The following is a 22,935-nucleotide window of genomic DNA, read 5'->3' on the forward strand; positions in this document are numbered from 1 at the left end:
CGGGAAGAGTGAAAGACGCGCACGTTCATTTTCAGAGCTCCTAGACCTTCCTATAAGAAGTTAGCCAAAAAGTAGCTTCGAAAAACGCTTAGGTTAAGTTTCAGAGTTGCTTCTAATGTACCAAAGCTGGACTTAGACATAATTTCACTCTCACAACATTATGGCTGGTTGGAGACAGTTCGAACCACAAGTACCGGGTCCATGGTTCTGGGCGTATACTGGGGGGACGGGGGGGACTCCCATTAACCCCTGACTATACCGGGGATACGCTTATCACAATGCCTTTCTGGTCTGTGCTGAAGCAGGGCATTCTGGCAGCCAAGTGGCTTGACCTTTATTAGTGAGCCTGGTTACCCCCTCTCGGAACCACAGACTTAGAAATCGCCAGCTCATATACAGTGCATAAAATATATTTATATATATACCCTTATACACCATTTTAATAAAAAATATCACAAAATTCTTCTAAGTCCCTCGGGAAGAGTGAAAGATGCGCACGTTCATTTTCAGAGCTCCTAGACCTTCCTATAAGAAGTTAGCCAAAAAGTAGCTTCGAATAAAGCTTAGGTTAAGTTTCAGAGTTGCTTCTAATGTACCGAAGCTGGACTTAGACATAATTTCACTCTCACAACATTATGGCTGGTTGGAGACAGTTCGAACCACAAGTACCGGGTCCATGGTTCTGGGCGTATACTGGGGGGACGGGGGGGACTCCCATTAACCCCTGACTATACCGGGGATACGCTTATCACAATGCCTTTCTGGTCTGTGCTGAAGCAGGGCATTCTGGCAGCCAAGTGGCTTGACCTTTATTAGTGTGCCTGGTTACCCCCTCTCGGAACTACAAACTTAGAAATCGCCAGCTCATATACAGTGCATAAAATATATTTATATATATACCCTTATACACCATTTTAATAAAAAATATCACAAAATTCTTCTAAGTCCCTCGGGAAGAGTGAAAGACGCGCACGTTCATTTTCAGAGCTCCTAGACCTTCCTATAAGAAGAAAGCCAAAAAGTAGCTTCGAAAAACGCTTAGGTTAAGTTTCAGAGTTGCTTCTAATGTACCAAAGCTGTAATTTCACTCTCACAACATTATGGCTGGTTGGAGACAGTCCGAACCACAAGTACCGGGTCCATGGTTCTGGCGTACACTGGGGGGACGGGGACGACTCCCATTAACCCCTGACTATACCGGGGATACGCTTATCACAATGCCTTTCTGGTCTGTGCTGAAGCAGGGCATTCTGGCAGCCAAGTAGCTTGACCTTTTTTAGTGAGCCTGGTTACCCCCTCTCGGAACTACAGACTTAGAAATCGCCAGCTCATATACAGTGCATAAAATATATTTATATATATATACCCTTATACACCATTTTAATAAAAAATATCACAAAATTCTTCTAAGTCCCTCGGGAAGAGTGAAAGACGCGCACGTTCATTTTCAGAGCTCCTAGACCTTCCTATAAGAAGTTAGCCAAAAAGTAGCTTAGAAAAATGCTTAGGTTAAGTTTCAGAGTTGCTTCTAATGTACCAAAGCTGTAATTTCACTCTCACAACATTATGGCTGGTTGGAGACAGTCCGAACCACAAGTACCGGGTCCATGGTTCTGGCGTACACTGGGGGGACGGGGGGGATTCCCATTAACCCCTGACTATACCGGGGATACGCTTATCACAATGCCTTTCTGGTCTGTGCTGAAGCAGGGCATTCTGGCAGCCAAGTAGCTTGACCTTTTTTAGTGAGCCTGGTTACCCCCTCTCGGAACTACAGACTTAGAAATCGCCAGCTCATATACAGTGCATAAAATATATTTATATATATACCCTTATACACCATTTTAATAAAAAATATCACAAAATTCTTCTAAGTCCCTCGGGAAGAGTGAAAGACGCGCACGTTCATTTTCAGAGCTCCTAGACCTTCCTATAAGAAGTTAGCCAAAAGTAGTTTAGAAAAATGCTTAGGTTAAGTTTCAGAGTTGCTTCTAATGTACCAAAGCTGTAATTTCACTCTCACAACATTATGGCTGGTTGGAGACAGTCCGAACCACAAGTACCGGGTCCATGGTTCTGGCGTACACTGGGGGGACGGGGACGACTCCCATTAACCCCTGACTATACCGGGGATACGCTTATCACAATGCCTTTCTGGTCTGTGCTGAAGCAGGGCATTCTGGCAGCCAAGTAGCTTGACCTTTTTTAGTGAGCCTGGTTACCCCCTCTCGGAACTACAGACTTAGAAATCGCCAGCTCATATACAGTGCATAAAATATATTTATATATATACCCTTATACACCATTTTAATAAAAAATATCACAAAATTCTTCTAAGTCCCTCGGGAAGAGTGAAAGACGCGCACGTTCATTTTCAGAGCTCCTAGACCTTCCTATAAGAAGTTAGCCAAAAAGTAGCTTCGAAAAACGCTTAGGTTAAGTTTCAGAGTTGCTTCTAATGTACCAAAGCTGGACTTAGACATAATTTCACTCTCACAACATTATGGCTGGTTGGAGACAGTCCGAACCACAAGTACCGGTTCCATGGTTCTGGGCGTATACTGGGGGGACGGGGGGGATTCCCATTAACCCCTGACTATACCGGGGATACGCTTATCACAATGCCTTTCTGGTCTGTGCTGAAGCAGGGCATTCTGGCAGCCAAGTGGCTTGACCTTTATTAGTGAGCCTGGTTACCCCCTCTCGGAACCACAGACTTAGAAATCGCCAGCTCATATACAGTGCATAAAATATATTTATATATATACCCTTATACACCATTTTAATAAAAAATATCACAAAATTCTTCTAAGTCCCTCGGGAAGAGTGAAAGACGCGCACGTTCATTTTCAGAGCTCCTAGACCTTCCTATAAGAAGTTAGCCAAAAAGTAGCTTCGAAAAACGCTTAGGTTAAGTTTCAGAGTTGCTTCTAATGTACCAAAGCTGGACTTAGACATAATTTCACTCTCACAACATTATGGCTGGTTGGAGACAGTCCGAACCACAAGTACCGGGTCCATGGTTCTGGGCGTATACTGGGGGGACGGGGGGGACTCCCATTAACCCCTGACTATACCGGGGATACGCTTATCACAATGCCTTTCTGGTCTGTGCTGAAGCAGGGCATTCTGGCAGCCAAGTGGCTTGACCTTTATTAGTGAGCCTGGTTACCCCCTCTCGGAACTACAGACTTAGAAATCGCCAGCTCATATACAGTGCATAAAATATATTTATATATATACCCTTACTGTATACACCATTTTAATAAAAAATATCACAAAATTCTTCTTAGTCCCTCGGGAAGAGTGAAAGACGCGCACGTTCATTTTCAGAGCTCCTAGACCTTCCTATAAGAAGTTAGCCAAAAAGTAGCTTCGAAAAACGCTTAGGTTAAGTTTCAGAGTTGCTTCTAATGTACCAAAGCTGGACTTAGACATAATTTCACTCTCACAACATTACTGTATGGCTGGTTGGAGAGAGTCCGAACCACAAGTACCGGGTCCATGGTTCTGTGCGTATACTGGGGGGATGGGGGGGATTCCCATTAACCCCTGACTATACCGGGGATACGCTTATCACAATGCCTTTCTGGTCTGTGCTGAAGCAGGGCATTCTGGCAGCCAAGTAGCTTGACCTTTTTTAGTGAGCCTGGTTACCCCCTCTCGGAACTACAGACTTAGAAATCGCCAGCTCATATACAGTGCATAAAATATATTTATATATATACCCTTATACACCATTTTAATAAAAAATATCACAAAATTCTTCTAAGTCCCTCGGGAAGAGTGAAAGACGCGCACGTTTATTTTCAGAGCTCCTAGACCTTCCTATAAGAAGTTAGCCAAAAGTAGCTTAGAAAAATGCTTAGGTTAAGTTTCAGAGTTGCTTCTAATGTACCAAAGCTGTAATTTCACTCTCACAACATTATGGCTGGTTGGAGACAGTTCGAACCACAAGTACCGGGTCCATGGTTCTGGCGTACACTGGGGGGACGGGGACGACTCCCATTAACCCCTGACTATACCGGGGATACGCTTATCACAATGCCTTTCTGGTCTGTGCTGAAGCAGGGCATTCTGGCAGCCAAGTAGCTTGACCTTTTTTAGTGAGCCTGGTTACCCCCTCTCGGAACTACAGACTTAGAAATCGCCAGCTCATATACAGTGCATAAAATATATTTATATATATACCCTTATACACCATTTTAATAAAAAATATCACAAAATTCTTCTAAGTCCCTCGGGAAGAGTGAAAGACACGCACGTTCATTTTCAGAGCTCCTAGACCTTCCTATAAGAAGTTAGCCAAAAAGTAGCTTCGAAAAACGCTTAGGTTAAGTTTCAGAGTTGCTTCTAATGTACCAAAGCTGGACTTAGACATAATTTCACTCTCACAACATTATGGCTGGTTGGAGACAGTCCGAACCACAAGTACCGGTTCCATGGTTCTGGGCGTATACTGGGGGGACGGGGGGGATTCCCATTAACCCCTGACTATACCGGGGATACGCTTATCACAATGCCTTTCTGGTCTGTGCTGAAGCAGGGCATTCTGGCAGCCAAGTAGCTTGAACTTTTTTAGTGAGCCTGGTTACCCCCTCTCGGAACTACAGACTTAGAAATCGCCAGCTCATATACAGTGCATAAAATATATTTATATATATACCCTTATACACCATTTTAATAAAAAATATCACAAAATTCTTCTAAGTCCCTCGGGAAGAGTGAAAGACGCGCACGTTCATTTTCAGAGCTCCTAGACCTTCCTATAAGAAGTTAGCCAAAAGTAGCTTAGAAAAATGCTTAGGTTAAGTTTCAGAGTTGCTTCTAATGTACCAAAGCTGTAATTTCACTCTCACAACATTATGGCTGGTTGGAGACAGTCCGAACCACAAGTACCGGGTCCATGGTTCTGGCGTACACTGGGGGGACGGGGACGACTCCCATTAACCCCTGACTATACCGGGGATACGCTTATCACAATGCCTTTCTGGTCTGTGCTGAAGCAGGGCATTCTGGCAGCCAAGTAGCTTGACCTTTTTTAGTGAGCCTGGTTACCCCCTCTCGGAACTACAGACTTAGAAATCGCCAGCTCATATACAGTGCATAAAATATATTTATATATATACCCTTATACACCATTTTAATAAAAAATATCACAAAATTCTTCTAAGTCCCTCGGGAAGAGTGAAAGACGCGCACGATCATTTTCAGAGCTCCTAGACCTTCCTATAAGAAGTTAGCCAAAAAGTAGCTTCGAAAAACGCTTAGGTTAAGTTTCAGAGTTGCTTCTAATGTACCAAAGCTGGACTTAGACATAATTTCACTCTCACAACATTATGGCTGGTTGGAGACAGTCCGAACCACAAGTACCGGTTCCATGGTTCTGGGCGTATACTGGGGGGACGGGGGGGATTCCCATTAACCCCTGACTATACCGGGGATACGCTTATCACAATGCCTTTCTGGTCTGTGCTGAAGCAGGGCATTCTGGCAGCCAAGTAGCTTGAACTTTTTTAGTGAGCCTGGTTACCCCCTCTCGGAACTACAGACTTAGAAATCGCCAGCTCATATACAGTGCATAAAATATATTTATATATATACCCTTATACACCATTTTAATAAAAAATATCACAAAATTCTTCTAAGTCCCTCGGGAAAAGTGAAAGACGCGCACGTTCATTTTCAGAGCTCCTAGACCTTCCTATAAGAAGTTAGCCAAAAGTAGCTTAGAAAAATGCTTAGGTTAAGTTTCAGAGTTGCTTCTAATGTACCAAAGCTGTAATTTCACTCTCACAACATTATGGCTGGTTGGAGACAGTCCGAACCACAAGTACCGGGTCCATGGTTCTGGCGTACACTGGGGGGACGGGGACGACTCCCATTAACCCCTGACTATACCGGGGATACGCTTATCACAATGCCTTTCTGGTCTGTGCTGAAGCAGGGCATTCTGGCAGCCAAGTAGCTTGACCTTTTTAGTGAGCCTGGTTACCCCCTCTCGGAACTACAGACTTAGAAATCGCCAGCTCATATACAGTGCATAAAATATATTTATATATATACCCTTATACACCATTTTAATAAAAAATATCACAAAATTCTTCTAAGTCCCTCGGGAAGAGTGAAAGACGCGCACGATCATTTTCAGAGCTCCTAGACCTTCCTATAAGAAGTTAGCCAAAAAGTAGCTTCGAAAAACGCTTAGGTTAAGTTTCAGAGTTGCTTCTAATGTACCAAAGCTGGACTTAGACATAATTTCACTCTCACAACATTATGGCTGGTTGGAGACAGTCCGAACCACAAGTACCGGTTCCATGGTTCTGGGCGTATACTGGGGGGACGGGGGGGTTCCCATTAACCCCTGACTATACCGGGGATACGCTTATCACAATGCCTTTCTGGTCTGTGCTGAAGCAGGGCATTCTGGCAGCCAAGTAGCTTGAACTTTTTTAGTGAGCCTGGTTACCCCCTCTCGGAACTACAGACTTAGAAATCGCCAGCTCATATACAGTGCATAAAATATATTTATATATATACCCTTATACACCATTTTAATAAAAAATATCACAAAATTCTTCTAAGTCCCTCGGGAAAAGTGAAAGACGCGCACGTTCATTTTCAGAGCTCCTAGACCTTCCTATAAGAAGTTAGCCAAAAGTAGCTTAGAAAAATGCTTAGGTTAAGTTTCAGAGTTGCTTCTAATGTACCAAAGCTGTAATTTCACTCTCACAACATTATGGCTGGTTGGAGACAGTCCGAACCACAAGTACCGGGTCCATGGTTCTGGCGTACACTGGGGGGACGGGGACGACTCCCATTAACCCCTGACTATACCGGGGATACGCTTATCACAATGCCTTTCTGGTCTGTGCTGAAGCAGGGCATTCTGGCAGCCAAGTAGCTTGACCTTTTTTAGTGAGCCTGGTTACCCCCTCTCGGAACTACAGACTTAGAAATCGCCAGCTCATATACAGTGCATAAAATATATTTATATATATACCCTTATACACCATTTTAATAAAAAATATCACAAAATTCTTCTAAGTCCCTCGGGAAGAGTGAAAGACGCGCACGTTCATTTTCAGAGCTCCTAGACCTTCCTATAAGAAGTTAGCCAAAAGTAGCTTAGAAAAATGCTTAGGTTAAGTTTCAGAGTTGCTTCTAATGTACCAAAGCTGTAATTTCACTCTCACAACATTATGGCTGGTTGGAGACAGTCCGAACCACAAGTACCGGGTCCATGGTTCTGTGCGTATACTGGGGGGATGGGGGGGATTCCCATTAACCCCTGACTATACCGGGGATACGCTTATCACAATGCCTTTCTGGTCTGTGCTGAAGCAGGGCATTCTGGCAGCCAAGTGGCTTGACCTTTATTAGTGAGCCTGGTTACCCCCTCTCGGAACCACAGACTTAGAAATCGCCAGCTCATATACAGTGCATAAAATATATTTATATATATACCCTTATACACCATTTTAATAAAAAATATCACAAAATTCTTCTAAGTCCCTCGGGAAAAGTGAAAGACGCGCACGTTCATTTTCAGAGCTCCTAGACCTTCCTATAAGAAGTTAGCCAAAAGTAGCTTAGAAAAATGCTTAGGTTAAGTTTCAGAGTTGCTTCTAATGTACCAAAGCTGTAATTTCACTCTCACAACATTATGGCTGGTTGGAGACAGTCCGAACCACAAGTACCGGGTCCATGGTTCTGGCGTACACTGGGGGGACGGGGACGACTCCCATTAACCCCTGACTATACCGGGGATACGCTTATCACAATGCCTTTCTGGTCTGTGCTGAAGCAGGGCATTCTGGCAGCCAAGTAGCTTGACCTTTTTTAGTGAGCCTGGTTACCCCCTCTCGGAACTACAGACTTAGAAATCGCCAGCTCATATACAGTGCATAAAATATATTTATATATATACCCTTATACACCATTTTAATAAAAAATATCACAAAATTCTTCTAAGTCCCTCGGGAAGAGTGAAAGACGCGCACGTTTATTTTCAGAGCTCCTAGACCTTCCTATAAGAAGTTAGCCAAAAGTAGCTTAGAAAAATGCTTAGGTTAAGTTTCAGAGTTGCTTCTAATGTACCAAAGCTGTAATTTCACTCTCACAACATTATGGCTGGTTGGAGACAGTTCGAACCACAAGTACCGGGTCCATGGTTCTGGCGTACACTGGGGGGACGGGGACGACTCCCATTAACCCCTGACTATACCGGGGATACGCTTATCACAATGCCTTTCTGGTCTGTGCTGAAGCAGGGCATTCTGGCAGCCAAGTAGCTTGACCTTTTTTAGTGAGCCTGGTTACCCCCTCTCGGAACTACAGACTTAGAAATCGCCAGCTCATATACAGTGCATAAAATATATTTATATATATACCCTTATACACCATTTTAATAAAAAATATCACAAAATTCTTCTAAGTCCCTCGGGAAGAGTGAAAGACGCGCACGATCATTTTCAGAGCTCCTAGACCTTCCTATAAGAAGTTAGCCAAAAAGTAGCTTCGAAAAACGCTTAGGTTAAGTTTCAGAGTTGCTTCTAATGTACCAAAGCTGGACTTAGACATAATTTCACTCTCACAACATTATGGCTGGTTGGAGACAGTCCGAACCACAAGTACCGGTTCCATGGTTCTGGGCGTATACTGGGGGGACGGGGGGGATTCCCATTAACCCCTGACTATACCGGGGATACGCTTATCACAATGCCTTTCTGGTCTGTGCTGAAGCAGGGCATTCTGGCAGCCAAGTAGCTTGACCTTTTTTAGTGAGCCTGGTTACCCCCTCTCGGAACTACAGACTTAGAAATCGCCAGCTCATATACAGTGCATAAAATATATTTATATATATACCCTTATACACCATTTTAATAAAAAATATCACAAAATTCTTCTATGTCCCTCGGGAAAAGTGAAAGACGCGCACGTTCATTTTCAGAGCTCCTAGACCTTCCTATAAGAAGTTAGCCAAAAGTAGCTTAGAAAAATGCTTAGGTTAAGTTTCAGAGTTGCTTCTAATGTACCAAAGCTGTAATTTCACTCTCACAACATTATGGCTGGTTGGAGACAGTCCGAACCACAAGTACCGGGTCCATGGTTCTGGCGTACACTGGGGGGACGGGGACGACTCCCATTAACCCCTGACTATACCGGGGATACGCTTATCACAATGCCTTTCTGGTCTGTGCTGAAGCAGGGCATTCTGGCAGCCAAGTAGCTTGACCTTTTTTAGTGAGCCTGGTTACCCCCTCTCGGAACTACAGACTTAGAAATCGCCAGCTCATATACAGTGCATAAAATATATTTATATATATACCCTTATACACCATTTTAATAAAAAATATCACAAAATTCTTCTAAGTCCCTCGGGAAGAGTGAAAGACGCGCACGTTCATTTTCAGAGCTCCTAGACCTTCCTATAAGAAGTTAGCCAAAAAGTAGCTTCGAAAAACGCTTAGGTTAAGTTTCAGAGTTGCTTCTAATGTACCAAAGCTGGACTTAGACATAATTTCACTCTCACAACATTATGGCTGGTTGGAGACAGTCCGAACCACAAGTACCGGTTCCATGGTTCTGGGCGTATACTGGGGGGACGGGGGGGATTCCCATTAACCCCTGACTATACCGGGGATACGCTTATCACAATGCCTTTCTGGTCTGTGCTGAAGCAGGGCATTCTGGCAGCCAAGTGGCTTGACCTTTATTAGTGAGCCTGGTTACCCCCTCTCGGAACCACAGACTTAGAAATCGCCAGCTCATATACAGTGCATAAAATATATTTATATACATACCCTTATACACCATTTTAATAAAAAATATCACAAAATTCTTCTAAGTCCCTCGGGAAGAGTGAAAGACGCGCACGTTCATTTTCAGAGCTCCTAGACCTTCCTATAAGAAGTTAGCCAAAAAGTAGCTTCGAAAAACGCTTAGGTTAAGTTTCAGAGTTGCTTCTAATGTACCAAAGCTGGACTTAGACATAATTTCACTCTCACAACATTATGGCTGGTTGGAGACAGTCCGAACCACAAGTACCGGTTCCATGGTTCTGGGCGTATACTGGGGGGACGGGGGGGATTCCCATTAACCCCTGACTATACCGGGGATACGCTTATCACAATGCCTTTCTGGTCTGTGCTGAAGCAGGGCATTCTGGCAGCCAAGTGGCTTGACCTTTATTAGTGAGCCTGGTTACCCCCTCTCGGAACCACAGACTTAGAAATCGCCAGCTCATATACAGTGCATAAAATATATTTATATATATACCCTTATACACCATTTTAATAAAAAATATCACAAAATTCTTCTAAGTCCCTCGGGAAGAGTGAAAGACGCGCACGTTCATTTTCAGAGCTCCTAGACCTTCCTATAAGAAGTTAGCCAAAAAGTAGCTTCGAAAAACGCTTAGGTTAAGTTTCAGAGTTGCTTCTAATGTACCAAAGCTGGACTTAGACATAATTTCACTCTCACAACATTATGGCTGGTTGGAGACAGTCCGAACCACAAGTACCGGGTCCATGGTTCTGGGCGTATACTGGGGGGACGGGGGGGACTCCCATTAACCCCTGACTATACCGGGGATACGCTTATCACAATGCCTTTCTGGTCTGTGCTGAAGCAGGGCATTCTGGCAGCCAAGTGGCTTGACCTTTATTAGTGAGCCTGGTTACCCCCTCTCGGAACTACAGACTTAGAAATCGCCAGCTCATATACAGTGCATAAAATATATTTATATATATACCCTTACTGTATACACCATTTTAATAAAAAATATCACAAAATTCTTCTTAGTCCCTCGGGAAGAGTGAAAGACGCGCACGTTCATTTTCAGAGCTCCTAGACCTTCCTATAAGAAGTTAGCCAAAAAGTAGCTTCGAAAAACGCTTAGGTTAAGTTTCAGAGTTGCTTCTAATGTACCAAAGCTGGACTTAGACATAATTTCACTCTCACAACATTACTGTATGGCTGGTTGGAGAGAGTCCGAACCACAAGTACCGGGTCCATGGTTCTGTGCGTATACTGGGGGGATGGGGGGGATTCCCATTAACCCCTGACTATACCGGGGATACGCTTATCACAATGCCTTTCTGGTCTGTGCTGAAGCAGGGCATTCTGGCAGCCAAGTGGCTTGACCTTTATTAGTGAGCCTGGTTACCCCCTCTCGGAACCACAGACTTAGAAATCGCCAGCTCATATACAGTGCATAAAATATATTTATATATATACCCTTATACACCATTTTAATAAAAAATATCACAAAATTCTTCTAAGTCCCTCGGGAAAAGTGAAAGACGCGCACGTTCATTTTCAGAGCTCCTAGACCTTCCTATAAGAAGTTAGCCAAAAGTAGCTTAGAAAAATGCTTAGGTTAAGTTTCAGAGTTGCTTCTAATGTACCAAAGCTGTAATTTCACTCTCACAACATTATGGCTGGTTGGAGACAGTCCGAACCACAAGTACCGGGTCCATGGTTCTGGCGTACACTGGGGGGACGGGGACGACTCCCATTAACCCCTGACTATACCGGGGATACGCTTATCACAATGCCTTTCTGGTCTGTGCTGAAGCAGGGCATTCTGGCAGCCAAGTAGCTTGACCTTTTTTAGTGAGCCTGGTTACCCCCTCTCGGAACTACAGACTTAGAAATCGCCAGCTCATATACAGTGCATAAAATATATTTATATATATACCCTTATACACCATTTTAATAAAAAATATCACAAAATTCTTCTAAGTCCCTCGGGAAGAGTGAAAGACGCGCACGTTTATTTTCAGAGCTCCTAGACCTTCCTATAAGAAGTTAGCCAAAAGTAGCTTAGAAAAATGCTTAGGTTAAGTTTCAGAGTTGCTTCTAATGTACCAAAGCTGTAATTTCACTCTCACAACATTATGGCTGGTTGGAGACAGTCCGAACCACAAGTACCGGGTCCATGGTTCTGGCGTACACTGGGGGGACGGGGACGACTCCCATTAACCCCTGACTATACCGGGGATACGCTTATCACAATGCCTTTCTGGTCTGTGCTGAAGCAGGGCATTCTGGCAGCCAAGTAGCTTGACCTTTTTTAGTGAGCCTGGTTACCCCCTCTCGGAACTACAGACTTAGAAATCGCCAGCTCATATACAGTGCATAAAATATATTTATATATATACCCTTATACACCATTTTAATAAAAAATATCACAAAATTCTTCTAAGTCCCTCGGGAAGAGTGAAAGACGCGCACGATCATTTTCAGAGCTCCTAGACCTTCCTATAAGAAGTTAGCCAAAAAGTAGCTTCGAAAAACGCTTAGGTTAAGTTTCAGAGTTGCTTCTAATGTACCAAAGCTGGACTTAGACATAATTTCACTCTCACAACATTATGGCTGGTTGGAGACAGTCCGAACCACAAGTACCGGTTCCATGGTTCTGGGCGTATACTGGGGGGACGGGGGGGATTCCCATTAACCCCTGACTATACCGGGGATACGCTTATCACAATGCCTTTCTGGTCTGTGCTGAAGCAGGGCATTCTGGCAGCCAAGTAGCTTGAACTTTTTTAGTGAGCCTGGTTACCCCCTCTCGGAACTACAGACTTAGAAATCGCCAGCTCATATACAGTGCATAAAATATATTTATATATATATACCCTTATACACCATTTTAATAAAAAATATCACAAAATTCTTCCATGTCCCTCGGGAAAAGTGAAAGACGCGCACGTTCATTTTCAGAGCTCCTAGACCTTCCTATAAGAAGTTAGCCAAAAGTAGCTTAGAAAAATGCTTAGGTTAAGTTTCAGAGTTGCTTCTAATGTACCAAAGCTGTAATTTCACTCTCACAACATTATGGCTGGTTGGAGACAGTCCGAACCACAAGTACCGGGTCCATGGTTCTGGCGTACACTGGGGGGACGGGGACGACTCCCATTAACCCCTGACTATACCGGGGATACGCTTATCACAATGCCTTTCTGGTCTGTGCTGAAGCAGGGCATTCTGGCAGCCAAGTAGCTTGACCTTTTTTAGTGAGCCTGGTTACCCCCTCTCGGAACTACAGACTTAGAAATCGCCAGCTCATATACAGTGCATAAAATATATTTATATATATACCCTTATACACCATTTTAATAAAAAATATCACAAAATTCTTCTAAGTCCCTCGGGAAGAGTGAAAGACGCGCACGTTCATTTTCAGAGCTCCTAGACCTTCCTATAAGAAGTTAGCCAAAAAGTAGCTTCGAAAAACGCTTAGGTTAAGTTTCAGAGTTGCTTCTAATGTACCAAAGCTGGACTTAGACATAATTTCACTCTCACAACATTATGGCTGGTTGGAGACAGTCCGAACCACAAGTACCGGTTCCATGGTTCTGGGCGTATACTGGGGGGACGGGGGGGATTCCCATTAACCCCTGACTATACCGGGGATACGCTTATCACAATGCCTTTCTGGTCTGTGCTGAAGCAGGGCATTCTGGCAGCCAAGTGGCTTGACCTTTATTAGTGAGCCTGGTTACCCCCTCTCGGAACCACAGACTTAGAAATCGCCAGCTCATATACAGTGCATAAAATATATTTATATATATACCCTTATACACCATTTTAATAAAAAATATCACAAAATTCTTCTAAGTCCCTCGGGAAGAGTGAAAGACGCGCACGTTCATATTCAGAGCTCCTAGACCTTCCTATAAGAAGTTAGCCAAAAAGTAGCTTCGAAAAACGCTTAGGTTAAGTTTCAGAGTTGCTTCTAATGTACCAAAGCTGGACTTAGACATAATTTCACTCTCACAACATTATGGCTGGTTGGAGACAGTCCGAACCACAAGTACCGGGTCCATGGTTCTGGGCGTATACTGGGGGGACGGGGGGGACTCCCATTAACCCCTGACTATACCGGGGATACGCTTATCACAATGCCTTTCTGGTCTGTGCTGAAGCAGGGCATTCTGGCAGCCAAGTGGCTTGACCTTTATTAGTGAGCCTGGTTACCCCCTCTCGGAACTACAGACTTAGAAATCGCCAGCTCATATACAGTGCATAAAATATATTTATATATATACCCTTACTGTATACACCATTTTAATAAAAAATATCACAAAATTCTTCTTAGTCCCTCGGGAAGAGTGAAAGACGCGCACGTTCAATTTCAGAGCTCCTAGACCTTCCTATAAGAAGTTAGCCAAAAAGTAGCTTCGAAAAACGCTTAGGTTAAGTTTCAGAGTTGCTTCTAATGTACCAAAGCTGGACTTAGACATAATTTCACTCTCACAACATTACTGTATGGCTGGTTGGAGAGAGTCCGAACCACAAGTACCGGGTCCATGGTTCTGTGCGTATACTGGGGGGATGGGGGGGATTCCCATTAACCCCTGACTATACCGGGGATACGCTTATCACAATGCCTTTCTGGTCTGTGCTGAAGCAGGGCATTCTGGCAGCCAAGTGGCTTGACCTTTATTAGTGAGCCTGGTTACCCCCTCTCGGAACCACAGACTTAGAAATCGCCAGCTCATATACAGTGCATAAAATATATTTATATATATACCCTTACTGTATACACCATTTTAATAAAAAATATCACAAAATTCTTCTAAGTCCCTCGGGAAGAGTGAAAGACGCGCACGTTCATCTTCAGAGCTCCTAGACCTTCCTATAAGAAGTTAGCCAAAAAGTAGCTTCGAAAAACGCTTAGGTTAAGTTTCAGAGTTGCTTCTAATGTACCAAAGCTGGACTTAGACATAATTTCACTCTCACAACATTATGGCTGGTTGGAGACAGTCCGAACCACAAGTACCGGGTCCATGGTTCTGGGCGTATACTGGGGGTACGGGGACGACTCCCATTAACCCCTGACTATACCGGGGATACGCTTATCACAATGCCTTTCTGGTCTGTGCTGAAGCAGGACATTCTGGCAGCCAAGTGGCTTGACCTTTATTAGTGAGCCTGGTTACCCCCTCTCGGAACCACAGACTTAGAAATCGCCAGCTCATATACAGTGCATAAAATATATTTATATATATACCCTTATACACCATTTTAATAAAAAATATCACAAAATTCTTCTAAGTCCCTCGGGAAGAGTGAAAGACGCGCACGTTCATTTTTAGAGCTCCTAGACCTTCCTATAAGAAGTTAGCCAAAAAGTAGCTTCGAAAAACGCTTAGGTTAAGTTTCAGAGTTGCTTCTAATGTACCAAAGCTGGACTTAGACATAATTTCACTCTCACAACATTATGGCTGGTTGGAGACAGTTCGAACCACAAGTACCGGGTCCATGGTTCTGGGCGTATACTGGGGGGAGGGGGGGGGACTCCCATTAACCCCTGACTATACCGGGGATACGCTTATCACAATGCCTTTCTGGTCTGTGCTGAAGCAGGGCATTCTGGCAGCCAAGTAGCTTGACCTTTTTTAGTGAGCCTGGTTACCCCCTCTCGGAACTACAGACTTAGAAATCGCCAGCTCATATACAGTGCATAAAATATATTTATATATATATACCCTTATACACCATTTTAATAAAAAATATCACAAAATTCTTCTAAGTCCCTCGGGAAGAGTGAAAGACGCGCACGTTCATTTTCAGAGCTCCTAGACCTTCCTATAAGAAGTTAGCCAAAAGTAGCTTAGAAAAATGCTTAGGTTAAGTTTCAGAGTTGCTTCTAATGTACCAAAGCTGTAATTTCACTCTCACAACATTATGGCTGGTTGGAGACAGTCCGAACCACAAGTACCGGGTCCATGGTTCTGGCGTACACTGGGGGGACGGGGACGACTCCCATTAACCCCTGACTATACCGGGGATACGCTTATCACAATGCCTTTCTGGTCTGTGCTGAAGCAGGGCATTCTGGCAGCCAAGTAGCTTGACCTTTTTTAGTGAGCCTGGTTACCCCCTCTCGGAACTACAGACTTAGAAATCGCCAGCTCATATACAGTGCATAAAATATATTTATATATATACCCTTATACACCATTTTAATAAAAAATATCACAAAATTCTTCTAAGTCCCTCGGGAAGAGTGAAAGACGCGCACGTTCATTTTCAGAGCTCCTAGACCTTCCTATAAGAAGTTAGCCAAAAAGTAGCTTCGAAAAACGCTTAGGTTAAGTTTCAGAGTTGCTTCTAATGTACCAAAGCTGGACTTAGACATAATTTCACTCTCACAACATTACTGTATGGCTGGTTGGAGAGAGTCCGAACCACAAGTACCGGGTCCATGGTTCTGTGCGTATACTGGGGGGATGGGGGGGATTCCCATTAACCCCTGACTATACCGGGGATACGCTTATCACAATGCCTTTCTGGTCTGTGCTGAAGCAGGGCATTCTGGCAGCCAAGTGGCTTGACCTTTATTAGTGAGCCTGGTTACCCCCTCTCGGAACCACAGACTTAGAAATCGCCAGCTCATATACAGTGCATAAAATATATTTATATATATACCCTTATACACCATTTTAATAAAAAATATCACAAAATTCTTCTAAGTCCCTCGGGAAGAGTGAAAGACGCGCACGTTCATCTTCAGAGCTCCTAGACCTTCCTATAAGAAGTTAGCCAAAAAGTAGCTTCGAAAAACGCTTAGGTTATGTTTCAGAGTTGCTTCTAATGTACCAAAGCTGGACTTAGACATAATTTCACTCTCACAACATTATGGCTGGTTGGAGACAGTCCGAACCACAAGTACCGGGTCCATGGTTCTGGGCGTATACTGGGGGTACGGGGACGACTCCCATTAACCCCTGACTATACCGGGGATACGCTTATCACAATGTCTTTCTGGTCTGTGCTGAAGCAGGACATTCTGGCAGCCAAGTGGCTTGACCTTTATTAGTGAGCCTGGTTACCCCCTCTCGGAACCACAGACTTAGAAATCGCCAGCTCATATACAGTGCATAAAATATATTTATATATATACCCTTATACACCATTTTAATAAAAAATATCACAAAATTCTTCTAAGTCCCTCGGGAAGAGTGAAAGACGCGCACGTTCATTTTTAGAGCTCCTAGACCTTCCTATAAGAAGTTAGCCAAAAAGTAGCTTCGAAAAACGCTTAGGTTAAGTTTCAGAGTTGCTTCTAATGTACCAAAGCTGGACTTAGACATAATTTCACTCTCACAACATTATGGCTGGTTGGAGACAGTTCGAACCACAAGTACCGGGTCCATGGTTCTGGGCGTATACTGGGGGGAGGGGGGGGGACTCCCATTAACCCCTGACTATACCGGGGATACGCTTATCACAATGCCTTTCTGGTCTGTGCTGAAGCAGGGCATTCTGGCAGCCAAGTGGCTTGACCTTTATTAGTGTGCCTGGTTACCCCCTCTCGGAACTACAAACTTAGAAATCGCCAGCTCATATACAGTGCATAAAATATATTTATATATATACCCTTATACACCATTTTAATAAAAAATATCACAAAATTCTTCTAAGTCCCTCGGGAAGAGTGAAAGACGCGCACGTTCATTTTCAGAGCTCCTAGACCTTCCTATAAGAAGTTAGCCAAAAAGTAGCTTAGAAAAATGCTTAGGTTAAGTTTCAGAGTTGCTTCTAATGTACCAAAGCTGTAATTTCACTCTCACAACATTATGGCTGGTTGGAGACAGTCCGAACCACAAGTACCGGGTCCATGGTTCTGGCGTACACTGGGGGGACGGGGACGACTCCCATTAACCCCTGACTATACCGGGGATACGCTTATCACAATGCCTTTCTGGTCTGTGCTGAAGCAGGGCATTCTGGCAGCCAAGTAGCTTGACCTTTTTTAGTGAGCCTGGTTACCCCCTCTCGGAACTACAGACTTAGAAATCGCCAGCTCATATACAGTGCATAAAATATATTTATATATATATACCCTTATACACCATTTTAATAAAAAATATCACAAAATTCTTCTAAGTCCCTCGGGAAGAGTGAAAGACGCGCACGTTCATTTTCAGAGCTCCTAGACCTTCCTATAAGAAGTTAGCCAAAAGTAGCTTAGAAAAATGCTTAGGTTAAGTTTCAGAGTTGCTTCTAATGTACCAAAGCTGTAATTTCACTCTCACAACATTATGGCTGGTTGGAGACAGTCCGAACCACAAGTACCGGGTCCATGGTTCTGGCGTACACTGGGGGGACGGGGACGACTCCCATTAACCCCTGACTATACCGGGGATACGCTTATCACAATGCCTTTCTGGTCTGTGCTGAAGCAGGGCATTCTGGCAGCCAAGTAGCTTGACCTTTTTTAGTGAGCCTGGTTACCCCCTCTCGGAACTACAGACTTAGAAATCGCCAGCTCATATACAGTGCATAAAATATATTTATATATATACCCTTATACACCATTTTAATAAAAAATATCACAAAATTCTTCTAAGTCCCTCGGGAAGAGTGAAAGACGCGCACGTTCATTTACAGAGCTCCTAGACCTTCCTATAAGAAGTTAGCCAAAAAGTAGCTTCGAAAAACGCTTAGGTTAAGTTTCAGAGTTGCTTCTAATGTACCAAAGCTGGACTTAGACATAATTTCACTCTCACAACATTATGGCTGGTTGGAGACAGTCCGAACCACAAGTACCGGTTCCATGGTTCTGGGCGTATACTGGGGAGACGGGGGGGATTCCCATTAACCCCTGACTATACCGGGGATACGCTTATCACAATGCCTTTCTGGTCTGTGCTGAAGCAGGGCATTCTGGCAGCCAAGTGGCTTGACCTTTATTAGTGAGCCTGGTTACCCCCTCTCGGAACCACAGACTTAGAAATCGCCAGCTCATATACAGTGCATAAAATATATTTATATATATACCCTTATACACCATTTTAATAAAAAATATCACAAAATTCTTCTAAGTCCCTCGGGAAGAGTGAAAGACGCGCACGTTCATCTTCAGAGCTCCTAGACCTTCCTATAAGAAGTTAGCCAAAAAGTAGCTTCGAAAAACGCTTAGGTTAAGTTTCAGAGTTGCTTCTAATGTACCAAAGCTGGACTTAGACATAATTTCACTCTCACAACATTACTGTATGGCTGGTTGGAGAGAGTCCGAACCTCAAGTACCGGGTCCATGGTTCTGTGCGTATACTGGGGGGATGGGGGGGATTCCCATTAACCCCTGACTATACCGGGGATACGCTTATCACAATGCCTTTCTGGTCTGTGCTGAAGCAGGGCATTCTGGCAGCCAAGTGGCTTGACCTTTATTAGTGAGCCTGGTTACCCCCTCTCGGAACTACAGACTTAGAAATCGCCAGCTCATATACAGTGCATAAAATATATTTATATATATACCCTTACTGTATACACCATTTTAATAAAAAATATCACAAAATTCTTCTTAGTCCCTCGGGAAGAGTGAAAGACGCGCACGTTCATTTTCAGAGCTCCTAGACCTTCCTATAAGAAGTTAGCCAAAAAGTAGCTTCGAAAAACGCTTAGGTTAAGTTTCAGAGTTGCTTCTAATGTACCAAAGCTGGACTTAGACATAATTTCACTCTCACAACATTACTGTATGGCTGGTTGGAGAGAGTCCGAACCACAAGTACCGGGTCCATGGTTCTGTGCGTATACTGGGGGGATGGGGGGGATTCCCATTAACCCCTGACTATACCGGGGATACGCTTATCACAATGCCTTTCTGGTCTGTGCTGAAGCAGGGCATTCTGGCAGCCAAGTGGCTTGACCTTTATTAGTGAGCCTGGTTACCCCCTCTCGGAACCACAGACTTAGAAATCGCCAGCTCATATACAGTGCATAAAATATATTTATATATATACCCTTATACACCATTTTAATAAAAAATATCACAAAATTCTTCTAAGTCCCTCGGGAAGAGTGAAAGACGCGCACGTTCATCTTCAGAGCTCCTAGACCTTCCTATAAGAAGTTAGCCAAAAAGTAGCTTCGAAAAACGCTTAGGTTAAGTTTCAGAGTTGCTTCTAATGTACCAAAGCTGGACTTAGACATAATTTCACTCTCACAACATTATGGCTGGTTGGAGACAGTCCGAACCACAAGTACCGGGTCCATGGTTCTGGGCGTATACTGGGGGGACGGGGACGACTCCCATTAACCCCTGACTATACCGGGGATACGCTTATCACAATGCCTTTCTGGTCTGTGCTGAAGCAGGACATTCTGGCAGCCAAGTGGCTTGACCTTTATTAGTGAGCCTGGTTACCCCCTCTCGGAACCACAGACTTAGAAATCGCCAGCTCATATACAGTGCATAAAATATATTTATATATATACCCTTATACACCATTTTAATAAAAAATATCACAAAATTCTTCTAAGTCCCTCGGGAAGAGTGAAAGACGCGCACGTTCATTTTTAGAGCTCCTAGACCTTCCTATAAGAAGTTAGCCAAAAAGTAGCTTCGAAAAACGCTTAGGTTAAGTTTCAGAGTTGCTTCTAATGTACCATAGCTGGACTTAGACATAATTTCACTCTCACAACATTATGGCTGGTTGGAGACAGTTCGAACCACAAGTACCGGGTCCATGGTTCTGGGCGTATACTGGGGGGAGGGGGGGGGACTCCCATTAACCCCTGACTATACCGGGGATACGCTTATCACAATGCCTTTCTGGTCTGTGCTGAAGCAGGGCATTCTGGCAGCCAAGTGGCTTGACCTTTATTAGTGTGCCTGGTTACCCCCTCTCGGAACTACAAACTTAGAAATCGCCAGCTCATATACAGTGCATAAAATATATTTATATATATACCCTTATACACCATTTTAATAAAAAATATCACAAAATTCTTCTAAGTCCCTCGGGAAGAGTGAAAGACGCGCACGTTCATTTTCAGAGCTCCTAGACCTTCCTATAAGAAGTTAGCCAAAAAGTAGCTTAGAAAAATGCTTAGGTTAAGTTTCAGAGTTGCTTCTAATGTACCAAAGCTGTAATTTCACTCTCACAACATTATGGCTGGTTGGAGACAGTCCGAACCACAAGTACCGGGTCCATGGTTCTGGCGTACACTGGGGGGACGGGGACGACTCCCATTAACCCCTGACTATACCGGGGATACGCTTATCACAATGCCTTTCTGGTCTGTGCTGAAGCAGGGCATTCTGGCAGCCAAGTAGCTTGACCTTTTTTAGTGAGCCTGGTTACCCCCTCTCGGAACTACAGACTTAGAAATCGCCAGCTCATATACAGTGCATAAAATATATTTATATATATACCCTTATACACCATTTTAATAAAAAATATCACAAAATTCTTCTAAGTCCCTCGGGAAGAGTGAAAGACGCGCACGTTCATTTTCAGAGCTCCTAGACCTTCCTATAAGAAGTTAGCCAAAAAGTAGCTTCGAAAAACGCTTAGGTTAAGTTTCAGAGTTGCTTCTAATGTACCAAAGCTGGACTTAGACATAATTTCACTCTCACAACATTATGGCTGGTTGGAGACAGTCCGAACCACAAGTACCGGTTCCATGGTTCTGGGCGTATACTGGGGGGACGGGGGGGATTCCCATTAACCCCTGACTATACCGGGGATACGCTTATCACAATGCCTTTCTGGTCTGTGCTGAAGCAGGGCATTCTGGCAGCCAAGTGGCTTGACCTTTATTAGTGAGCCTGGTTACCCCCTCTCGGAACCACAGACTTAGAAATCGCCAGCTCATATACAGTGCATAAAATATATTTATATATATACCCTTATACACCATTTTAATAAAAAATATCACAAAATTCTTCTAAGTCCCTCGGGAAGAGTGAAAGACGCGCACGTTCATTTTCAGAGCTCCTAGACCTTCCTATAAGAAGTTAGCCAAAAAGTAGCTTCGAAAAACGCTTAGGTTAAGTTTCAGAGTTGCTTCTAATGTACCAAAGCTGGACTTAGACATAATTTCACTCTCACAACATTACTGTATGGCTGGTTGGAGAGAGTCCGAACCACAAGTACCGGGTCCATGGTTCTGTGCGTATACTGGGGGGATGGGGGGGATTCCCATTAACCCCTGACTATACCGGGGATACGCTTATCACAATGCCTTTCTGGTCTGTGCTGAAGCAGGGCATTCTGGCAGCCAAGTGGCTTGACCTTTATTAGTGAGCCTGGTTACCCCCTCTCGGAACCACAGACTTAGAAATCGCCAGCTCATATACAGTGCATAAAATATATTTATATATATACCCTTATACACCATTTTAATAAAAAATATCACAAAATTCTTCTAAGTCCCTCGGGAAGAGTGAGAGACGCGCACGTTCATCTTCAGAGCTCCTAGACCTTCCTATAAGAAGTTAGCCAAAAAGTAGCTTCGAAAAACGCTTAGGTTAAGTTTCAGAGTTGCTTCTAATGTACCAAAGCTGGACTTAGACATAATTTCACTCTCACAACATTATGGCTGGTTGGAGACAGTCCGAACCACAAGTACCGGGTCCATGGTTCTGGGCGTATACTGGGGGGACGGGGACGACTCCCATTAACCCCTGACTATACCGGGGATACGCTTATCACAATGCCTTTCTGGTCTGTGCTGAAGCAGGACATTCTGGCAGCCAAGTGGCTTGACCTTTATTAGTGAGCCTTGTTACCCCCTCTCGGAACCACAGACTTAGAAATCGCCAGCTCATATACAGTGCATAAAATATATTTATATATATACCCTTATACACCATTTTAATAAAAAATATCACAAAATTCTTCTAAGTCCCTCGGGAAGAGTGAAAGACGCGCACGTTCATTTTTAGAGCTCCTAGACCTTCCTATAAGAAGTTAGCCAAAAAGTAGCTTCGAAAAACGCTTAGGTTAAGTTTCAGAGTTGCTTCTAATGTACCAAAGCTGGACTTAGACATAATTTCACTCTCACAACATTATGGCTGGTTGGAGACAGTTCGAACCACAAGTACCGGGTCCATGGTTCTGGGCGTATACTGGGGGGAGGGGGGGGGACTCCCATTAACCCCTGACTATACCGGGGATACGCTTATCA

Source organism: Ascaphus truei, unplaced genomic scaffold (assembly GCF_040206685.1).
Source record: "Ascaphus truei isolate aAscTru1 unplaced genomic scaffold, aAscTru1.hap1 HAP1_SCAFFOLD_1718, whole genome shotgun sequence".
Classification (NCBI taxonomy): Eukaryota; Metazoa; Chordata; class Amphibia; order Anura; family Ascaphidae; genus Ascaphus; species Ascaphus truei.